Here is a 22,961-nt window from a genome sequence, read left to right on the forward strand (position 1 = left end):
TACCTCACCTTGTCTTATTTACCTCCAGAAACAGAACAGGAATTACAGAATTCAGTGCTAGAAGCATGATCACTGCTTCAGGGCTGGGAAGTGCCCCTGGGTTCCTGGGCCAGCATGGGAGCAGCATAAAGCAATGTGATTCTGCTCACTGGCTTGACCAGGGAGCCAGGAGCAAAGAAAAGTGGGCATCAGCCACGGTTTAAAAAAAATCAGGAAGCATAAAATAGCTTTGAGCTGCTTGGAACCAAACCCAAAAGCTGATGGAGCGGATGGCATCTTTGTTTAATGAGGAACAGAAATTGCTCTTTTCTGCAAATCCAGGACAGCACCAGCAGGGCTGGATTTCAGCAGGTTCCAAAGGGCAGCAGACACGGTACTTTTAAATGATAAATAAAATGTAATAGCCCGACCTCAGGAATACAATTGTCTGTTTTCAATGCTCCCCTGTTCCTTTAATTCCTCTCCATCAGTGCAGATATATGAAGTGCCACAAACCCCTGCCGCCTCCCCATCTGTGTGGCACAGCCCAGCACAGGACCTGCTCGGGGTTACAGCTGCATCGGGAGGCAGATCTCTCCCGGAGAGCAGCAGGGGAAGGACATGACTCTTTCCCCTGGGTGCTGTCGGTGATAAGAGGAGAATTAAGACCGCCAATCTATTTCTAATGGAGAGGTTACGACAGGGCATTTTGGAAGCAATTGAAAGGTTGGTAAAGGGGCTCAGCCAGGAAATGTATGGAGTCTCATTACCTTTTATCTTCCCAGCACATAAAGTTTGCAGAATCTCTGTTTAGGTTAGCAGGAAAGCTCTGCAAGAATTATACATGCTGCCCACATGCTTATCAAGGAGAGCGAGCTGTGCTCTATCAGCCAGCTGTGGGGCTCGGCAGAGATAGAGATATCCCCCTGCCCAGCAGGGGCTTGGATAAATCATCCTGTCCTCGCTCTGCCATTAGACCTGACCTGCCTGCCCCTTCCAGCCCTCACACCACTGAGCTGCCACAGCCAGGGCCACGGAGCGTGGCTGGGGCTGTTTGCATCACCCTGGGGCTCTCCCTGCAGCCAGGGAAAGCAGGGAGTGCTCAATTTACAATGCCCTGTTCTACAGAGCCATCGGGACTGCAGCTTAAATATGTGCACCAGGAGAAGCAGTGCTGGGATCAGCTGGTTTTCAGGCTGGAGTCTGAGAGGCAGCTGTGAACCAGGAGCTAGCTGGGAAATACCTGTTTTTCTGCAGACCACCATCACCTGCTCCATGGGTGTCACTGTCCCGTTTTGCCTTTAACCTGGCTGCCCATCAACTCCCATGGATCCCATGCCCATCAGCCCCCCAGCTGCTGCTGCTCTGCTGTACCCCCGAATACCATGGAAACATTTGGCTCCACCACACACATTTCCCCCTGAGATCTCTGGCAGCCCCAGACCCTCGGTGAGATGCAGAAAACCACACGGGCCAAGTGATTGTATGGAGGGGTTCAAGTTGGGTATTTGGGAAAATTTCTTCAGCATGGTCAGGCACTAGAACAGGCTGCCCAGGGAAGTGGTGGATTCACCACCTCTGGAAGTGCTCAAAAGATAGATGTGTGCACGTGGCACTTGAGGACATTGGTTAGTGAGGTGACAGCTGGACCCAGTGATCTCAGAGGGCTTCTCCAAATTAATTCTGTGATTCCATGATCCTCCCCTACTGCTGTGGCAAAGAAGGTTTGCTCCGGCCCTAAGCACTGCTGGCAGGGTTGGCACTGTGCTCGGTGTGGACGGGGGACAACAGTGACCATCTGGGCTGGGGGACAGCAGTGACTGTCCTGGCTGGGGGGACAGCACTGACTGTCCCGGCTGGGGGACAGCAGTGACTGTCCTGGCTGGGGACAGCAGTGACTGTCCTGGCTGGGGACAGGGTGACTGTCCTGGCTGGGGGACAGCAGTGACTGTCCTGGCTGGGGACAGGGTGACTCTCCTGGCTGGGGACAGGGTGACTCTCCTGGCTGGGGACAGCAGTGACTGTCCTGGCTGGGGGACAGGGTGACTGTCCTGGCTGGGGGACAGCAGTGACTGTCCTGGCTGGGGGACAGGGTGACTGTCCTGGCTGGGGGGACAGCACTGACTGTCCTGGCTGGGGACAGGGTGACTGTCCTGGCTGGGGGGACAGCAGTGACTGTCCTGGCTGGGGACAGGGTGACTGTCCTGGCTGGGGGGACAGCACTGACTGTCCTGGCTGGGGACAGGGTGACTGTCTGAGCTGTCAGAGCAGCCCAGGCCCCACGTGGGTGATGTCACCCCAGCACTTGGGGACTGTCAGAGCTGTGAAGGCAGCACAGACATGTCCTCAGGTGCCAGAACCTGCTGCAAATCCCAGGATGTGCATACAGGGAGAGACAGGCACCGCCTGCAGCGTGTGACTCTGCAGTGTGGGCACTCAGGGCTGCCACGGCCACCCAGGGAAATGTGTCCCTTCCAATGTGCCCAGCAGTGCTCACGAGGAGCGTGCTGCTCAGGAGTGGGTGTTTGCCATCAGCCACCAAGGCAGGAGGAGTAGTGATGCACATAAGCCACGTCCCAGAAGACTCATTGGTTTGTTTAAGCACCGTATTTACGCCCGGAGAAGAAAACTGCCCGCGTGAAGGAGAACAAATTAAAATTCAATTTCGTCCGTACCAAATAAACGCTCTCATCAGTGGGAGGATGGTAGAGATATATTGGTGCTCACATAATTCCTTGGTGGATTTTATAGGCCAATTGATAAAAAATATTCTCATGAGAGCAATGCACATTATTTCTAGAGCTCCAGTATTTTACTAGCGAGGCAACGTGGAGATGTGTGATTTACACACTGTGAGCAGAGGGCTACCCCGGCATGGGCAGCACAAGCACAAGTGCTCCATGGGGAATTCTCCCCTGGAATCAAGGCACAACCTCTCTGTTTGGCCTGTGGAGAAATGACAATCTAAGCCAGGATTTTTGTGGGTGTCTGTTGTGGACCAAGGTGGCAATGGAGCACACAAACACCCCCAGTGCATTTTCTGTGTGCACAAAGCTCTCCCTTACCCGTGGTATCAAGGGTATGAACAGTTAAATAAAAGCAAACAAACATAATTTTTCTGAGCTCTGATTTTCTGGTTTCTTTGAATGCACAAGTCCTGTCTGTGAGGTGCAGAGCTCATTTAGTTAATTAGTGTCATCTACATAGAAAAGAGCACTCTGAAGCTCAGACTCTGGAGCACAAACTTGAAACTCACAGGAAAACTACCCTGAAACTTGGAAATCAGGTGCTTGACTGATAACAGCTTTTTTGTATTTTAGTACACCCCTGCTGTCTGCCCCTGCTCTGCTGCCCCTGGCAGATCAGTGAAAGCCAGGACTCCATGGAAATTTTTCTGTGGGATTCTCCTCACCCAGCTCAAACTCTTCACCCCAGGCACAACCTCTCACCTTTGAAACTGGGAAGGAGACATGGCTGTGACAGAGGGCTGTGCCAGGAAATATTTGCTGGGGCTCAACATCCACTTGTTGGGTTTTTTTAATTTATTTATGCACTTTTGCATTCATATATATCATAGCTCAGACAATGCTTCTTGGCATAAACTTTAATAAAATAATCCAAGAGGGTTAAAACCAAAACTGACTTCATTACTTCTGACTGTACCAGTCACTGTAATCAACTTTGCCACGTTGTAGGCCACTCAGCAGTTTTGTCTCCTCTCATCTGTACTGACACATGTAGCTATTTTATTAATATCTAATCCAACTACAGAATAAATAAAAAATCCAATAGTAATACTGAGGTCTAATTAAAGACAAAAATCTGTTGCCATCTTCCTAGATTGAACTGTCTTCATTTTACTGCACAGATTTGTACTCCTGTCAATCAGCTCATCAGATTTTCTAGCTGTGTAGACAATTCCAGGGGAGGGATGGGGGCCCTGGAAAGACACCCTGGTGATGGTGACATGACCTCAGCACTGCTCAATCAGGTTCAGGTAAAAATGCAGCATTTGATTTTGCTGATTACATCTTGGGATCCTTGAATCAAATCTTACTTTCCAGAAGGCATTTCCGTGGCTTCAGGGTGTTCACCATGAAACAGTGATTCTTGGTATTTATTGGGTATTTTCAAAGGCAGGAATGGCTGCTGCATCCCTCAGCCAGAGACACCAAATTTAGCATCCTGTGGGAGGCAGCTGGTCACAGTTTGCAGGGCTGCCTTGGGGGCTGCAGCCTCTGTGTCTGTCACGAGAGAGCTGAGTGTTGTGAGCTGGCAGCATTTGGGTCTGTCAGACCTCAACGAACTCTGCAGGTCCATGTGCAAAGCAGACCCAGCAGATCAGACACCGAGGATCTCCAGGCAAACACTGGGGTTGAAATCAGACGTTGCTGCACTGCCAGCTTGGGTCCACACCTTGTATTCTCCCTCTGACCTCCTGTTCTTGTCTTTAAACTGCAGGAGTGGCTTCTCAGAGCCCCCAGACTGACCCAAACTGTGAGAAGACACAAGGATGTGACCAGACACTTGCAAATTGCAGCAGTGGGCAGCAGTGAGAGCCTCCAGTACCAGCAGCACATGGATTTGCACCATTCCCCCCAACACGATGTTCCTGTGCTGGCTTGTGGGACTGGGGGACTTCTCTGGCTCCCCAAACTACAACAAACACACATAAAAACACATCCTAATCAATAATTTATTACACTGAGATGGCAGCATAATTAAGTAACCAGAGGGCTTTGGGCAAATATCTGGCAGCATAAGGTGCAACGGGCTTTTGGCACGAGTTTTATTTAAACACGTTGGATCAATTTGAATCAATCTGACATGTACACACTTCAGGGCATGGCTAGTTTCAAATCAATTAAACTCCTTATGACTTTATGATTAGAAACCTGAGGTTAAAAACATTAATATAAAATCGCAGTTTATAAAGCGAAAAGGAAAATCCCAGCGTAACGTTTCATGAAGATCACAGGAATCATTATATAAGCTTCATTAAACAAACAAGGTAAGAGTAATTAGGCTGTAAATTGAGCCCAGTAGTTAAAAAAAGAGGAAATTATAATTAGGAGGTGACGGCCACTTAGCTGAAGATAAGGAAATATGGAGAAGTGTGCAATTTCAAACCAAAACACAATTGATTTCCTTGTGGGATGGTGCTTCCAAACGAAACCTTCCAGGGCAGAAGCTGGTTGGAGGAAATAGATGCAGGACAAGCAAGAAAAGCAATTTGTCTGAAATTGGCCTGAAAAGACAAAAAAATCCCACATTAGGCAGCAAGGTACAGATAGTGCTGTATAAAATAGTGACTAAAATCCTAATTTGTATCATGGCTGTAAGCTGTGCTCTGAAGCTGTGACTCTGCAGAGTACTGGGCAGGTGCTTGGGTCTTCCTGTGGGGACAATGTACGTGTAAGTCCCACTAACTTACACATGCAGGACTAAAATGTGGCCATGATCACCTGCACTGATGAGGAATGGTTCAAGGTGGGTGTTTGGGAGCATTTCTAGGTGAAGACCTGCCAGTAAATTTTGCCTTCTTGTGCATTTAGTGTAGGAGTTACCAAATTCAAGCATGCCACCCCTTACTAAGACAATTAACAGAAATCTCATGAGAACAAAATCCTTCCAATGAGCATTTAGAACATGATGATTTTGCTGCTTCTCTGGCTTGGCATAAATGACCCAAAGAGATCCAAACCATCCCCAGCACAACTGCATCCTGAAGCAGATTCAGGCCAGCACATCTTTCCAAATACTGTAAGTGATTCTCCTTCAGAAATGTAGATAATGATGTTGCATGAGTTTTATCTGCCCTACCCAAAACATATCTGTTAATACAAAAAAACCTCTGTGGATGAGAAAATGGAAGGGGCTTCCCAGGAACTCCCTCTCTCACCCACAGGGCATCAATCCCTTCTGAGGGCACTCAGCCACAAGTGCCAAAGGGCAGGGTCCAAAGTCCTCAAAGTTATCAGGAAAACTCATCAGCCTCAGTGAGCTTTGCACAGGGCCTGGTGCCAGCAGATCTCCTTCACTCTTTGTTTTCATGGGGTTGAACACGGGAGGCCCACGCACAGCTGTGGGAACTTGACCTTTGCTCACACCCAAATGAATGTTTCTGCAGAGACGTGGAGGGATCTGAAGAGTAAAAGAAAGATCTGAAGGATCCTCCTGTGGAAGATCTGAAGAATAAAAGAAGGACCTTATTTTTTGCATAAAAATGCAAAATGTGAAATCAAAGAATCATTAGAAGGGTTAGAAGGGACCCTAGAGATCATGTGGGACAATCCTGACTGATTCCAGGCAGAGGAAGGACTTCCAGCAGACCCTGCCATGCAGGTCAGGTATTGTCCTCTGTGCTGGTGTCACAGGAAACCCAGAGTGCCCACTGTGCCCAGTGTCACAGCCAGGTGAATAACAATCTTCTCTCATTGCAGCCCAGGTGTTTCCAGGCAGCCCAGCTCCATGTCCTCCTCTCTCCATCCTTCTCCTTGGAGAGCCCCTGCCACCCACCCAGGCCCACACAGCCCAGTGTGGGGTGTCTGTCTGTCTGTCTGTCTGTCTGTGGACAGATGGATTCAGTTCACACCTAAAGGCATCTGGTCTCTCCTCCTCTCTCCTCCAGGCTTGCTGGGGGCTGCAGCACCAGGTCAGGCATCATCCCCTGCCCGGAGGGGTCTGAGCAAACACAGGACCTGTTTCCCAGCCAGAGCCTCCCAAACCCCACCACAGCATCCCAGCAGCTCAGAAAATAAGGTATCAAGACTCGAAACAACCCCCAAATCTGCCACTTTGAACTTCTTGGCAACCGGTTCAGAGCCTTTGAAGCTGCACCCCCGTCCCACCTCCCTCCTGGTTCAAACGCGGCCTGCACGCCTCCCTCAGCTGGCCAGCACATCAGGACAGCACATGGACGGGCAGCTGCAGCACCAGCACCACGACAGACCCTCCAGCACCCCAAAAAACCCAGCAGCACTTCAGCAGACCCACCAACACCCCAGGAGATGCCCCAGCACCCCAAGAGAGCCGCGGGCACTCGGCAGCACGAGCCAGGAGCTGTGCCGTGAGGGAGAAGGCACAGGCTGGGGGTTATTGCAGGGAATTGAGAAACAGAAAGAAGGGCTGGGCCACTGTGGTGAGGCACAAGGCCCCTGGGATCAGGCCCTGGAGGGTGACATGTGTGAGTCAGGCCCACAGCCGTGACCCTGGGTTAGAGCACGGGGAGGTTTGACTTGCTGCCCGAGGCTTGGCTGCTTCCCTGGTGGGGTTTGGCTTGGTTTTTGGGGGGGGATGAATCACTTCTCCACGCTTTTCCTCCTGCCCAGAAAGGTGAGAAACTGCTAAAACCCAGAGAAACCCCTGAAGTCGGTGATATTTCCTGTGGCTTTGCTGCAGGCGCCAGAAACCCTCTGACCCCTGGGGAAAGGGCTCCGTGTGTGCAAACGGGAGGAGAAAAACTGGTTCTGTCACACAGGTGCTGGGGCCGTGGTGGCCGGGTGACACCGTCCAGCCTCCTCCTGCAGAGGACAGGGCAATGAGCCTTAATCTGCTCACAGAAACCCCCCCACCTGGCAGTGCCACCGCAGGGATCTGGAGGGGGAGTGGGATGGGAAGGGGAGCCAGCATGGGAGGGTTTTACGAGCTGGCACAGGGCAAGTGGCCAGGGACGCCTGAGCGCTGGCCAGGAGCCAGCACGACGCTCCTGCATTTATGAGGGGACCCGCTGGCTTGCCAGGAAATTACACAACAGTTAAATACTTTATTCGCTGAACTAGTTTATTAAGGAACTGCTTGGGATTTTTTCATAGAGGGACCGTTCTGGAAATGATGATGCTGCGAGCAGGAGCTGGCCCCGTGATGTGGCACAGGCTGTGACACTGTGTGAGGCTCAGTGACACTGTGCTGCTGCTCCCAGGGAACAGGAGCACAGTCTGCAGCAAAAAAGATTCATAAAAAGGGAGATCTCTCCCAGGAGCCTGCAAACAAATCCAGAGGAGCAAATCCCAGCAGGCAGCTAGAGTTACACATCAGCAAAGTCATGGCTGCAGCACAGGCTGGCAAACCCATGTGGGTTTTTAATCTGTGAGTGTGGGCACTGGTGGGCAAAACCCACAGTAGGATAAATCCCACAGGAAAAAAATGCTTGTTCCAGGCCTGGAATGGACAGGTTCCCACCAGGGCTCCCTGTGCTGGCACCCCTGCCCTGCTGTGCTCTCTGCAGATGAGATCAGACCCCCCTGTGCCTTCTCAGGTCTCCGCTAATTTTCCATGGATGCAAACCCAGCTGTGACTCAGCCTGGCCTCACACACCAGGCAGGCTCTAGAGGCTGCCAGGATGGTAAATGCCAGCACAGAAACTGGCTGTTTCTGTGAGGAATCGTCCCTGCAGGTGAGGAATGACTCAGGGGCAGACCCCGGGCTCGCAGGTGCCAAAGCCAACACAAATAAATGACAAACACTAAACCTTGAGACTAGAAATGAAACCATGCACTGAGTGAGAAGGTCACAGTATGGACTGACCAGAAAAGTCATCAAGGATGCTGTAGATAAACGAAGAAAGGAGAAAAAATTCCCCACGTTTTCTTATGGCAGTGAAGGAGCACTGGGCTCCTGTCTGACACCACGTGCTGGTGGCAGAGGGACTTTGCAGAGGGACATGACCACAGCCAGGGGGCTGCACACCCATCCCCACAACCCACCCAGCCCCAGGGAGCACCCAGGTTTGGTCAGTGGCCTCAAGCACAGCAGCAATTGTCTGCAGGGCCAGGGAGGGGAGGGCAACCTTTTCTGATGAGGCAGGGTAATCAGGGAGCCTGTAACTGCCAGGGTGGCCCCGACAAGGAGCTCCTCAAAGGAGGGCGTGAAAATCATCTTAGATTGGATATTATACAGGAAATTATCTGAGATTGGCTATTAGGCAAATGTTCTTCACTTGAAGGGTTATCAAGCCCTGGAACAGGCTGCTCAGGGCAGTGCTGGAGTCATCATCCCTGGAGGGATTTAAGAGACATGGATGTGGCACATAGAGACATGGGATTTAAGACATCTGGATGTGGCACTTGGAGACTGGCACTGGGTTAGCAGTTGGGCTTGATGGTCTTGGAGGTCTTTTCCAACCTAAATGATTCTGTGATTCCATGAAAATTGTCCCTGCCAACAGGAACCAGCAAGGTGGCGCAGGGCAGGAGGGGCCCAGCCGTTATCGGAGGAACCGCGGCCACCCTGCACCTCCCAGCGAGGAGCAGCAGAAAATGAGTTTTCCATGGCCACAACAACTGTCAGCACAGTGTTTGCAGCTCATCGATCACCTCTGGAGAAAACAGGGATGCCGAGTGTGCTGACCTTTCCAGGGAAGCTCCGCGCATCCGCGGGCCGGCCGCCACCGAGCGTGAGCGCGCGGCTTGGCTGTCACCCTGAAAAAAAAAGGATTTGTCTCGAGGGCACAGGAATCATGTCCCTCCAGGACTGGAAGAATGGATTTCACCTTGGCTTTGCCCAGAATTCACCACCTTGCTGCACAAGCCTTCTCCCAGCACCTGCTCCCCTGAGTTCCCGTCCTTCTCCCTTCTGGAGTTGGAGACAAGGTTGAGGGATTGCTGGTGGAGCTCCAGAGTGCTCTGCCCTCCTGGGCATCCAGGCACACACAGCCCAGCGGGCACTAGATCATGTACAACTGCTGGAGTGTCACCAGCAAGGATGTGGCAAGCAGCAGCTACGGCCACTCACCCATGAAATGTAAATTTAATGCAACTATTTGCAATGTAAAGTGCTTTGCACTTTGAAAAATGCACTATTATTTGTGCCTTCTATTGGAGAGAGGGGGAAAAATATATTCAGAAACAGTCTCTTGTGCGTGTTCAGTTCTTTCTGCCTCCAGAGTTACGGAGTTTATATTGAAATTTAGCAGCTGTGGGATCTGTGGACCAACAGTGCCATCACCACTAAATCATCTCTTATTTTGCTAATGCCCTTCATCGCTCGCACTCGCCTGCAAAGCTACATCTAGAATAGAAAATCACCTGCCAGGCTCCCAGCACACTGGTCAGGAAAATTCCTCCTTCCTTCAGTTCCTCCAAAATGCATCATCCCAATAATACCAACAATGCATTTATAAATATTTCAGGACTAGTGGGTTTATTTTTAGGTAGTTATAATATTTTTCTAAAAGTCCTTTTTTTTTTTTTCTGGTTCTCATTCCCCTTACCAAAAATGTCCATCTCCAAACAGTGCAATCCATTGTGAAGGAATAAATGCATTAAAGACTGTTTAATCCAGTCACAAAATTTTATTGTATTTAATATTATGATAAAGGTTTAGCTTCCTAGTTAATATTATTAAGGAGCTAATTTTTTTAACTGTACCTCGGTAGTTATTAACGAAACAAGAAGAAAGTGTTCGCAGACAGAAATATTTCAATTAATTCAAAATACTGTGTGTTTTGTCTTTTCCTGACTTTCAAATGCACAGAATCATAGAGCTAGAGAATGGTTTGGGTTAGTGGGTACCTTAAAGGCCATCTAGATCCAGCTCTTGGGGCAGGTGGCTGCAGGGGACATTGATCAGAGCAGAGCCACCCCCAGCCCAGGTGAGCTGCAGGAGCTCCCTGCATCAGCCTGGAGGCACAGAAAACTGAAGATTGATGATGGTAAATGAGATTTTCATCATTCAGTGAGGTAAGAGGCAGAGATAAACACTCCTTGGGGCTGCAAGGCTGGGGGGAGAGGTCTTCCACCTCGTTAAGTTTCCAGCAAGCTCCATCTGCTGTCACTGAGGGCTACACGAGGGGACGTGGTGGCTTTCCAGGGAGCTGGCTCCAGAAGACAGCAAAACTTAATCCCAGCACTCTCTGAGCCACAGCCTTAGATGACCAAGAGAAAAAAAAATTAAAGGGAGAAGAGCAAAATGTGGGTCTGTAAAAGCTGTACAGGTGGCTCCCGTCAATTTGTTGCACCACAAAGGACAGTGGGAAGGAAGGAAACCCAGAGCAGAGAAATCCCAAAACCTTATTGCCAGATGTGCACTGATTCTGGCACAGGAAGCCAAGGAACAGAGAATTATTATGAAAAACCATCATTTTCTGGCTTAAACTGGTGAAAATTGGGAGTTACCCAGGTAAAGGCTAAAGCATCAATGAAGCAACAGAAATATCCATCCCAGAGAGCCAGACTGTGCTGAACTGACCCCAGACATGGGGATGGTGGCCCCCCTCCCTCCCTGGGGGCAGAGGTGACACCTGTACCTGTGCAGGGGTTTTGGGCAGGGCAGGCTGGGCTTGGGGACACCTTGCTCATGGACCCACAGCCTTCATCCCCAAACACTGGTCCCAGTTCCTCCCAGTGCTCATGAAGGACCTTGCAAGTGTCCAGGGCAGCTGTCCCCAGGGATGGCCATGGGTCAGGCTTGGACTCAGCTCCCCTCACCCCACAGACCCCAGAGACCTGGGGCCATGGTGTGCCAGCACATCCATCATCTCCTTCCCAAGCTTCTGCCACTTTTCTGCCTGGTTTTTCCTCTCATTCAGCAGGGATGGGTTAAAACCTAAAGCCATTTATAGTAATTATGCTGAAGGTTGTCTACAGATAATGCAGCAAATAACACTGGATTTGGAAAAAAAGCTCCACTCTTAGCTTTAATAAAAGCATTTCAAAGCCCTGGAAGGTTATTTATAGGGTGTGTAAATGTAACTGGAGGGGAGGCAGAGTAAAGGGAGTTCAAAGGGTGTCTGTGAAAAGAAAAAAACCCACTGTGTTATTGACACTGCTTCCTGCTTTCTCACACTCAACAACCTTCTTAAAACAAACTAGAGGAAACAACAACAACAAAAAAAGCTACTGAGAGCTATTTGAGATTAAATAATACTTTTTGACAGCTGGTAGGAAAGGGACTGATTCTGCATTCATGCTTACAATAGCATGCTGCTCCCAGCCCTGGCTGGCATTGCAGAAGCATCTGAAAGCCCAGAGGGAGCTGTGGGTCGGGGCTGGCAGGGACACAGGGATGGCAGGGACACAGGGATGGCAGGAGGATGGGCACAGGGATGGCAGGAGGATGGGGACAGGGATGGCAGGAGGATGGGGACAGGGATGGCAGGGACACAGGGATGGTGTCACCATTATATTTTCTGGAAAAATCCCTTTGCCAGGATTTCTCTCATGGGAAGCTGAGAAGCCTCAGAGAAAAAGGAAAACGATATTATCTCATTTGCTTCTCCTGCGTTGTGCTTCTTTGGAATGTAGTTGGAGATTGCTTCATTGGTTTCATGTGAATTGTTTTCACTCATTGGCCAATCACGGCCAAGCTGTGTCAGACTCTGGAGAGAGTCACGAGCTGCATTTAGTATCTTTTAGCCTTCTCTCTGTATCCTTTCTGTATTCTTTTAGTATAGTTTAGTATAGTATTCTTTAATATAATATAGATCATAAAATAATAAATTAACCTTTTAAGAACATGGAGTCAAATTCATCATTTCCTTCCTTCATCTGGGAATCCCACAAATACAAGAGGGATGGCAGGAAGATGGGGACAGGGATGGCAGGAGGATGGTGGCTGTGGGAAGAGCTGAGCTCTTTCCTGCAGCATCAGTGGGCTGAGTTGGTGCCACAGGTTCTCCCTTGGACCATCATTCCCCAGCATCACCCACGGCTCCAGGGCTATCTTTTAGGAAAAGTGATTTTCATTCCTCCAGGCTGAGCTGGCTGCTCTCCATCTCGTGAGGACCCCAGTTATTTTGGGATGCAGCTCTGGCCTCGCTGCTGCACTCACTGCCACTGGGCTTTGGTGGGAGACAGCAGCAGCTGCTGGGGGCTGCCCACGCAGGCTCAGTTCAGGATCCGTGGGAGAAATTTTCCTGGCAGAAACTTGGCTTTAGGCAGAAATAAAATCTGTAGTGCCATCGTTTCCTCAGGGCTTTGGAGCATCCGTAGGCTGAACAGGGCTAAGAGCAAGGCTGAGGTCTGCCCTGCAGCTCCCAACTTCTCCAAGGACCTTCCCACTCCTGACCCCTGGCCATGCCTGGCCCTCAGGAAACCACCCATGCACCTACAGAAAGCCCTTGGATTTCTCCTCCAGCAGGCTCACCTGCAAATTCATCCACAGCATTTTCCGTGCAGGATGTTTCCACAGCCAGTGGCTCACCCCTGTTCTTCTGCTCTGTCTGGGGGATGCCCTGAAGATCTTTGGCTGGCAAGAAGCCTTCGTGGGGATGTAACAAATGTTCTCCATTGCAGCAGAAAGGAAAAGAAAAAGAAATAAGTGATGGAGCAGGAAGAGAGTTAAATTCCTTGAAAGAACCAGGGTGGGGAGGGAGGGATACCTGGACAAGGACAAAGATTTTATCCCTTCAGTTCTTCCAGCCCCAAGAGGGAAACTGAGGCAGGTGCCCTGCTGTGTCCTGAAGTCCCACCTGGAAACCTGCCCCAGTCCTGCAGAGCTGACCTTGCTGCTTCCAAAAAGTTTCACAAATTAAGCTGGGAGGATTGAAATCACGGGACAGGAAAGCTGCACAAACACAGATCCTGCAAAGTGTCTTCATCTTCTGCTCTTCCCTTAAAATACAAACCAATCAAACCACAAGCCCGTATTCCAAGGAGGAAATTGCTGTGGCTGGCCAGGACCAGCCTGCCAGCCCCAGGCTCTGCTGCTGAGCACTTCCCACACAGCCAGGGTCCAACAGCAGCTCAGTTTGGGGGGCTCATCCAGCCCTCCTCCTGCCTGGTTCGGGGCAGAGGGGTCTTTGATCAGAGGAGGATGTGCTTGGCTGAGCAGAGCAGCTCGGAGAGGAGTGATGCTGGGTGAAACCATCAGGATCTGAGGCACTTTGCTCTTTGCAAAAGCCAGCACGGTGCAGGAGAGCCCGGCTGGCTGCTCCCCTCCTGCTCCAGAGAGCAGCCAGCGTGTCGGATATTCATTCATTTTGGGTTAACTATCTCTTCCATTTCTGAGCAGCTTCAATTTTCCTGATGTCTCGGGGAATGGTTTATGAGGAAATAGAACCTTGAGGGTGGACAGATGGAGAAAAATCTCCCTTCTCACCAAATTGATCACTATAATCTTTCATCTGCTCAGCGCCAGCCTGGGCTGCTGGCATGTGGAGGTGCCACAGCTTTGGATCAGCATGTCCAGAGGAGAGGAGCCCTGGAGCAAGGCTGGGAGGAGGATGCACAGCACAAACCCAGACCATCTAACCTGACAGAAGGAAGAGGAAAGGAGATGGGGGTTCAGATCCAGAGTCCTGAGCAGCCTCTGGGTTTGCCCACAGACAGCACTGACACAGATTTAATTGCTGCCCTTGCCCCCTCCCTCTGCTGCTGCTGCTGTTCTGGGGTATGAAGGAGCTTCACATCACTGCTGCTAATAAGGAGAGAAGAGAAACCTGCTGTCCTTGGTATGAAGCACTTGTGTAACAACACATCCACGCCACAGGCTGTAACCAAAACTCTGGCAGTGCTGGCAGTGTGGGACCTCCACTGCTGGCAAAGTCCAGGAAGGGGTTAAATAAACAAACAGCTTCAGGGATTGATTTTGACCCAGATCAACCTGCCTGAGGGCAGAAAATAGCCCTTGCAAGGTCTGTTCCCTTCTGGTGTTCCCTGATGCAATGACATCACGGATACATTTTTCCCTGCCCAGTTCTAGAGTTGCTGAAAATGTGACCAGCTCCAGCTGGTGCCAGTGGAAGGAACATCTTTCCTCCATGGGAAACACTGGTTAGCTGGCATTGAGCAAATAAATAGAAAAGGAACATGCAAGGAAGCATCCTGATACCCAAACTGAACCAGGTCTATCAGGAAGGAGCTGAGCCTACAGCAGCCAACACATGATGTAACTCAAATGCCTGCACCCAGACCAGGGGACTCATTTGGCCATCACCCTTCTGGTCCCCAGAGAGTTTCTCAATTCTCCTCCTCCCTCAGGGCTCACTTTGCACTTCCAGGCTGCCCAGGTTGCTCAGGAGAGCAGCCCCAGCCTGCCCAGCTGGCCCCAGCCTGCTCAGTGGGGGCACCCAGCATGGCAGGACCACGGCCCAGCCATGGGGAGGTCTCCTGCCAGGATCTCCAGCAGCAGAAGTGAGTCCAGACCTGGGGTGAATCCACCTGGGGTGAACACATCCATGGGATGCTGGTCAAGCCATGGGGTGAGGCAGCCTCTGAGCCAGCACCCAGGGAGATCCCCCACATCCTTCTCTCCTTTGGCTCCAGCCACTCCCACGACTCTCAATTAACATTTAAGATTTCACTGGATAGCTGGCTGATTTATTTCATTTCTAGGGCCAGTAATTTATGGAAATATATTCTTAAAAATCAAACAGAATGCACTTTACTAATAGCTGGGCCATTCTCTGACATTTTGCAGAGTAAATGAGCATTTGTGCCCAGTGGCATGTTGTCCCATGACTGAACCCCTATAAAGGGCTTAAAAAATATCTATTAGCCAAGCTCATTAGCTTAAATATCATTAAAATAAATTATATTTCTCTACACATAGGCCCCAAAGTGAACACTACTCTCAGTGGTTACAGGTCAAACGCTCACTTACTCTAAGGACTCTGTGCTGAAAATAGAAAGGGTGTTAAAATTAGTTTACACATCTGCAGTGGTACAGAAATGATGTGCCCGTGCCTCACCGATCAGTTTAAAAGCGTTAACTTTGCAAATGCTGAATTTTCTTTTCCAGAAACATCAACTTAACGATTTCCTGCTGGTTCTGTGAACATTAAAAAGATCTTTACCTTTATTGTTCAGCTTTTTAGATTTACTCATGTATCCATTTCTCCTGTTTAGACACCCAGCTTAAGGGAATAATTCAAAGCGGGTTTACTTTGGTGCAGCTCAGTTTCTCCCATTTCTGGTTTCAGTTCAGTGGGGGTGGTTTGTTTATTTTCCCATTAACCGGGCGTAAAATAAACAAAAGTATCACCAGCTCCACTGCGAGCACACCAGCCCAATTAGGCTGATTTAGAGCCCTCCCCATCAGCGGGGCTGATTTATGGCCCCGCGGCGCTCCACGCTCCTCTGCCTGCAGCAGCTGCCACCACGGCACTGCTGCCCACCCAGCCCTTGTCCCCAGCCAGGACGGGCTCCCTGGTGGCCCACAAAGAGCCATCCTCTCCCAACAAACAAGGCAGTGTGTACGGGGCACCTGGAGGTGATGCAGCAACAGGCAATGGGCCTTCAACCCACAGAGCGGGTATTTTTGAAGGGCAGAGGTGATGGTTTAAGTTGTGGTGGCTCTGTTGAACCCAAGGCTGCCCAAAGGGAGCTTGTCCTTCTCTTTCTTGTTATGCCTCAACACCGAGCTGTTCCCAAAACTCAAAATAGTTGCATTTGTGTGATTGTAGGGGTTTAAAAGGCTGGAGAGGGACTTTTCACAAGGAGTGTAGTGACAACCTGAAGAAGGACAGGTTTAGATTTGCACTAAGAAGAAATTCTTCCCTGTGAAGGTGAGGAGGCTCTGGCACAGGGTGCCCAGCTGTGGCTGCCCCTGGATCCCTGGAAGTGTCCAAGGTCAGGTTGGATGGGGCTTGGAGCAGCCTGGGATAGTGAAAGGTGTCCCTGCCATGGCAGCAGAGATAGAACAGGATGGTCTTTAGGATCCCTTCCTGCCCATTCTGTGGTTCCATGATTTTTGCTAGAATGTGGAAGTTAATAGGATGCAGTGCCATCACCAAGGACATAACTGGGGTTGTGATTGCAGAGGGGTCACACAGCCCTTGCTGTGCTCTACTCCACCCCATGTCATGGGCAAGGAGATCCGGGGTGGCTCCAACGGCCCTGGGCTCAATTTGCAGAAGTTCAAGTTACTGATGAATAATTTCGTCACAGCACAGTGAACACGACAACCCACAGAGTGGCTCTCACAGCCAGCTCCTGACAGGCTGAAGCAACAAGACCTTTTGACCTCGAAAGAACACCCTCCCAAACCGCTGCATCTCAGTCACCTCGGGAGAGAAGAGCACATTACAACCAAAGCAATCCCTGCGCTGCTATTCTCAAAGCATCCCATGAGTTGTATTTTCCTTGTTAGCAGCACCTCAAGAACGTTGCTTGGCAGTGTAAGAGAAACCCAGCTCTGAGGTCCCCCCGTCCAGGCTGTGACAGATTGCTGGGAGAAACAACGCGGTGATTGAGGAGCTGGACTAATCACAGCAATTGATATAAATTACCGTGTCAGCTACACCGATGCCGCAGTCTGCAGGTTCACACCTCATTAAGCTTCCAAGTGCCAAATGAATCAACAGGGTTCAGCAGAACCATTCTTAATTAATTGTTGTAGCAATAGGGAAAAAGTAACGGAAAAAGAGAATCAGAACTCCGGGCGCAGGCGGGCGGGCTTGCACAGACTGAAACTCTGCTCCGATTTAGCATCTGAGATTAAAGACGCCCACGGATTAATCTCAGCCAGCAGAGAATTGCCAGGGGCTGGTTTTGGACTAGGGTGGAGTGAAAATTCAGGCTGGCGACTCGCAGACGTTTTAGCTCGAGTTGTGCAGTGTGTTTTGCATGGGGCTCTTCTGTCGCCTGTGAAATCTCCGGGTTTGATTTCCCACCCCACCCGCAGCGGGCAGAGGCCACTGCTGGGCACCTCAGAGCCTCTTGGAGCTGATGGAAATTGCAATTCAGCAGCTTATTTTTAAGCCACATGTGTCCATTTTTGTCCTGTCTATATTCCCCAAAGCAAGATGCAAACTTACCAGGGAGGGAGGAGGCCAGGAAAGCCGTGGTCTCACCTCTGGCCGAGCTCCCAGCCTCCTTCCCCATGGACTCCACCGTGCCAGGATGCTGGAAGGACACAAAGCCAAGCTCGGGACAGAGCAGCAGCAGCCACAACTGAGTTTGAAAGGCAAAGAACTCTCCAGTCACCGTGTCCTTGTCCTCACAGGGGGCTTTCCTCCAGCACAGGACAGCGCCCAGAGGTCTCATCAAAGCTTGGAAATCCTGGAGCTCAGGGAATGCTGAGGAAAGGCCAGCACAGCCTGTGGGCTCGTGGCATCTCCCGTGGCTGAGCACAGAGCCAGCCTCCACAGGCACTTCTTGCGGCATCTTTAGGATGGATTCGAGTCAGCAGCAGCAGCATGCAGCTCCCCAGGGTGGAGTTAGCCCAGCAGGCCCGTGGAGCAGATCCAGCCGGGACCGCGGCGAGCGCGGCTCACGCTCTCCAGGGGAGGCTTGGATATCTCCTCCTGCCTTCCCTCACGCGCGTTCCGCCAGCTTAAAGCCTCCCTGGAGCTCCCATCTGCTCACCACACAGCTTGTAATTGCGTGTGTAATGCGAGGGGCAGTTCAGCGCTCAAACCACATTCCCAGCCTTGGGTGTCTCCGGGTATTTGCACTTTCCCCACCGCTGCCGCTCATCCGGCGGTTCTCCCTGAGCTGTAAAACATCCATCCCATGCTGACATCCCAGCTTTGCTCCAGCGTTCAGGCCCAGTTACACCAGATCACCCAGTTTCTCTGCACTGCTATTAACCTGTAATCTTCAGCAACCTGCCAGCAAAATGCAAATGGAGAGAGAAAGGGAATATGAGCACAGATTTCAGCTCTTTGCTGCTTGTGGCTAGGGAGCTTTACTGCTGGAATCTTAAAGGATGTGGGGTGCCAGGAGTGTAAGGGAGGTGCCCATGGTCGCTCAAGAAAACAGAGCAATGAGTCAAAATTACCCATGCTCAGCCCTCACTGTGCCTGGGGTGGGATCCAGTGGAAATACCCAGCCAGATTCAAGGAACTCGGGGCTGCTTTAAAGCAACATTAGCAGCCAGGAAAAGCTGATAGTGCAGCCCTTTCTGCAGGGCCTGGCTGGGTCAGAGCCCATGGGGAAGGAGGATGTGGATCCCTGAGCAGACACACGCTCAGGGCTGGGCATTCCCTGCACAAAGCCTCCTGCATTCCCACAGACACGTGCACCAGGGTCTGCTTCACATTATCAATGAAAATATCTTCCCATGACTCACCAAAATCCAACGGATTCTCTTAATGGACTGGTCTGTGACTTTCCTCACACTGAATCACTTCTCCTACCGAGCTAATACATCACTATTTTCTTTCATTTCTCTTTTCCCCATATAAATCTGTACTTAATTAATAAATCCAGCAATTCTTTAAGAAAAAAATATCTCAACCGTATTTCTAAGCCTCAGAAATACTGTTCTAGCAACTAGCAGTATTTAAAAAAAAAAAAATAATAGCAGTTTGAGAACAAGGTTTTGATAGAGTTGGGTCGAGAAACACTTGTATTATAAATATTTATATTATAAATATTTTGTTCTTTTACGCTTATTACTACAAATCAGCGCGAAAACATTTCTGCCCCTGTTTTATTTTAAGGGAGTTAAGGTGCAAATTGGAGGATTAGCAATCCAAACAGAATAGCAGGAATACGAACAGCCCACGTGTAAAAGCCAATTGCCAAAGAGTCTCTGTTCTCCAGCGAGGAGCCCAGCACGGGAAGGCAGGTTCGCGTGTGGAAAGTCTCTTCACACCTTAATTACAGCTCCTGCCAACCACTTCAGCTCTGGAGTGGGATGTTTTCTCTGGTGAGAGGATACCATTAGCGCAAGGAGCAGCATCCAGGGAAAGCACCTCGCAGGGGGAACTCCTCAGGCTTCTGTTTTTAGCCACTTTGAAAAGCAAACTGATTAACACACACACACACACGCCTGTGCGGGCGCACACACATCCTTCCCTGCCCGCGCTGGCTTTGCACTGACACCCAACAGCTCTGCAGGCTACAATCGAAGTGTGATTTAGGACTTTCCATTAGGGTCATTAAGAGCAGGGTATTAAAGCTGTTTCAGCTATCAGAATCCTGGAATATGCTGAGTTGGAAGGGACAGATCGTCCAAATCCAGCTCCTGTGCCTGCACTGGGCACCCCACGGGTCCCACCCTGTGCCTGAGAGCATTGTCCAAACCTGCTGTGTAATAAAGGGATTCTGCAAAGGCATATCACTGCAATTATTCATAGCTCAAACCTCCAGGATTTCAGAGCATAATCATGTTAGCACCAGGATCCTGCAATAGAGATTTACCCCAATTTTTAGGCAGGGCTATTCCCCCTATCCCCGAGAGCCTCCCCTCCCTCCACCACCGAGCCTGATGGGCTTTTCTGTCGGACATCTGAAGGTAAAAGGCAACTTTCCTCTGGCGCCCCATGCCAAATCCTTGTCTAATCCTTCACACCGTGGATAAAGCCCTGGAGCACTGCCAGGCACCTGGGTTCAGTTTCACAGCTCCCGAACGTGACACCCGCAGCTCTTTGATGCAGCCCGGGTGGATGCAGCTGGTGCTGCAGCATCACCTGGACACAGCCAAGCCTGCAGAGACTGGGTGCAGCTCCTCACAGCCCTGCCCCGCCGTGCAGGAGCCCACAAAAAAGTGCTCAGGCAATTTAAAACCCCGCAGGGTGCACACCATGACTTTAACTTTGCCAGTGTTGCCCCTCCAGGTGTGTTATTCCCAGGATGTCACAGCCCTTGTGTATTGCTTGTTACATGGCACACAGCAGGTTCTGGGCAGTTTTTACCCCTCGGATATTTTCCAGTCGGGCTAACAGGCTGATTTGCTGAGTTACCTGCTGAGAAGGAGCAGCAGGAGCCAGCAGGAGAAGGAGCAGCACATCACCCTGCTGCCACCCCTGATCCATCAGCCATCCCGGAGCGTGGCAGGGAGCAGCGGCTGTGGAGGAATAAAGCTCCTTGCTCAGGACAGCAGCTACTGACAGCTCATCCCAGGCTCCCCTGGCTCTCCCTGCGCTGCCTCCCACAGTCCTGAGCGACTTCTCCCTAAATCCACAGCACAGACAAGCACACTCCCTGGTTTTGTAATGCCATCACCGGAACCCACATTCACAGCTCGGATGCTTTGACCTTGTCTGCTGCGCTCCTACGCTCAGATTTTAAAATTAATCATCTAATTCCAGGTAAGTGCTTTTAAATTCGGCCGAATGGGGCATGAATCTCGCTGGGTGGGAGATGCAGCTCTCTGCAGTGAGATGGATGAAGCCCTGCTGCACTCCCCGTTCTGTTTCAAGGCTTCGGCAGCAATTGCCTGCTCTAATTCGAGCTGGGAAGACTCGCTGTAGGGTAATTAAGCACGTGGGGAGCTCAGGAGAGCCGCCCGCCAGCACCTGGCAGTGGGATTCCCGTTCCAGAGGCACCTGCACGAGATGGTAATTCCTTCCCTCCGCTTCCCAGCGCACTCCCGACGCTTCTCGCGGCGCTCGCAGGAGCAGATGGAGCAATCGCCCTCCTCCTCTCCCCGCACGGACCCCCGCTGCTACCCAGCGCCTCGTGCAGTTGTAATACACATAATTAGGCAAATCAATGGACAATGCAGCGTATTAGAGGAGGTGGAGTTGCATCAAGGCGAAGCACGGATCCCTATTTATTTACCGCAGGAAATGGGACATTTCTGCGTAATTGCCAAAAAATTGCGGGCGGGAGATGGAATGTAATCGCAGCCCCGGCAGGTGGGGTGCAGCCAGCAGGTCACTTACCTGCCTTGTCTGCAGCACAGCTGAGGGGAACTGGGTCTCATCGTGATATTCTGTTGTTGATTTATGCTTTAAACATCTCATTACCACTGATGAGCTACACTCCCACATCCATAATTAGAGAGAGGGATGTTTGCAGCCGTTCGCCCCACCGCTGACTCCAGACCAAAAGCACAACTGGAGGCTGCAGAATGCGAGCAGCAGTCCTGCCCTGCCCGGGAAGCCAAGCACACACAGCTCCAGCTGAAGTGGCTGCTGAGCTTCTCCTCCTGTGGCTCCCCGGGCACAGCTTTGTTTGAGGGCAGGGCTGGCTCCCTGCTCAGCAGCTTCCCTGCTCTGCTTCTCCAGCCCTTGCAGCTCCCATGGAAAGCAGGACATGGTGAGCTCCCTCCATATCCCAGTGGCAGAAAGATAATAAAAAATAATATTAAATAAAATGCATTGAGTTAAGGAGTGGGTGTGCTGCAGATGAGCACCCTGTGAGCCTTGTGGAGCAGGGTAACACTCAGGAAAGGAGGCTCTGCACGGAGAAGAGGGGTACAAGGCAAATCAGGGATGAGTGAGAGGGGCTTTTAATTTCTGGGCTCTTCAAGGAAGGTGATCCTCCTGCAAGAAGGAAATCTGTTTCCAGGCCTGGCACACACCGAGTGGGTTTTATCCTGGGCTGTGGATGAAGTCAGCTGTGCCCCAGGACTGCCTGAGAGCAGGACCTGTCCCAGAGAGCCACCAGAGTCTGGTTCAGGTGCTGCTGAGGCTCACAGGTGCCCTGGACAGAGGGCTCAGAGGTGTTTCATGGAGCTGCTGAAACACAGTGGAACAGCGGCCAAGCCCAACATTACATTTTCAGGAGGTTTCTGGGATCTAATTTTGGTCAGTTGTGTCAAATTTCCTGGGATTTAGAGGAGCAGTGACTGCAGCTGGTGTGGGTGAGCACCACAGCTCCAAGGCACCGATGGCCTTGAGTCACTTGGATACTGAGACACAGAAAGGTATTTAAGAATACCTCAGAAACTGCAGATTTTAGCTTCTCACCCTTGCTCTGCACAAGTCAGTAGCAGACAGAGAAATCTCCATGGTCAGATTTGAATTTTACTCCTTTTTACTCTATTTCTGTGCTCCCCTTCCAGAGTCTGGACCTTCCTGAGTTAGCCTGGTACCTCTGTGACACCAGGGAAAAATATTTCATTTAAGTCACTCAGCACATCAGCATTAAAGAGAGGAACTGAGCACAGAGCTCCTGGGGTCACTGGGGGTTACATTATCAGACCTTGCTGCTTTCTAGACCTGAAACTTTTTGTCCTTTTCCATGCTTATCACTTCTCCCACAGCAATGAGCTGCTCTTGGGTCAGAGCTGTCCTTCAGGGAGCTCTGCCAACGTCCTCACCTAAGGGACACAGATCTTGTTTTTGTCTCCAAGCATCCTCACAGTGCCACCAACTGTGCTCAGTTGCTGCTGTGTGGTGGTTTTTGGTGTGAGAAAACATTTAAAGA

General features: G+C 50.6%; 1 long non-coding RNA gene across 1 annotated transcript; it reads right to left on the minus strand.

Annotated features, from left to right (window-relative positions):
• Positions 1–4,661: 4,661 nt before the first annotated feature.
• On the minus strand, positions 4,662–21,608 carry LOC135308197 (uncharacterized). Its single transcript, XR_010368738.1, has 4 exons — positions 21,473–21,608; positions 17,675–18,466; positions 13,063–13,200; positions 4,662–5,227 (listed from the first exon to the last, which is right to left on the minus strand). It is a non-coding gene; the product is annotated as an uncharacterized LOC135308197 (long non-coding RNA).
• Positions 21,609–22,961: the final 1,353 nt, after the last annotated feature.

Source organism: Passer domesticus, chromosome 9 (assembly GCF_036417665.1).
Source record: "Passer domesticus isolate bPasDom1 chromosome 9, bPasDom1.hap1, whole genome shotgun sequence".
NCBI classification, from domain to species: domain Eukaryota; kingdom Metazoa; phylum Chordata; class Aves; order Passeriformes; family Passeridae; genus Passer; species Passer domesticus.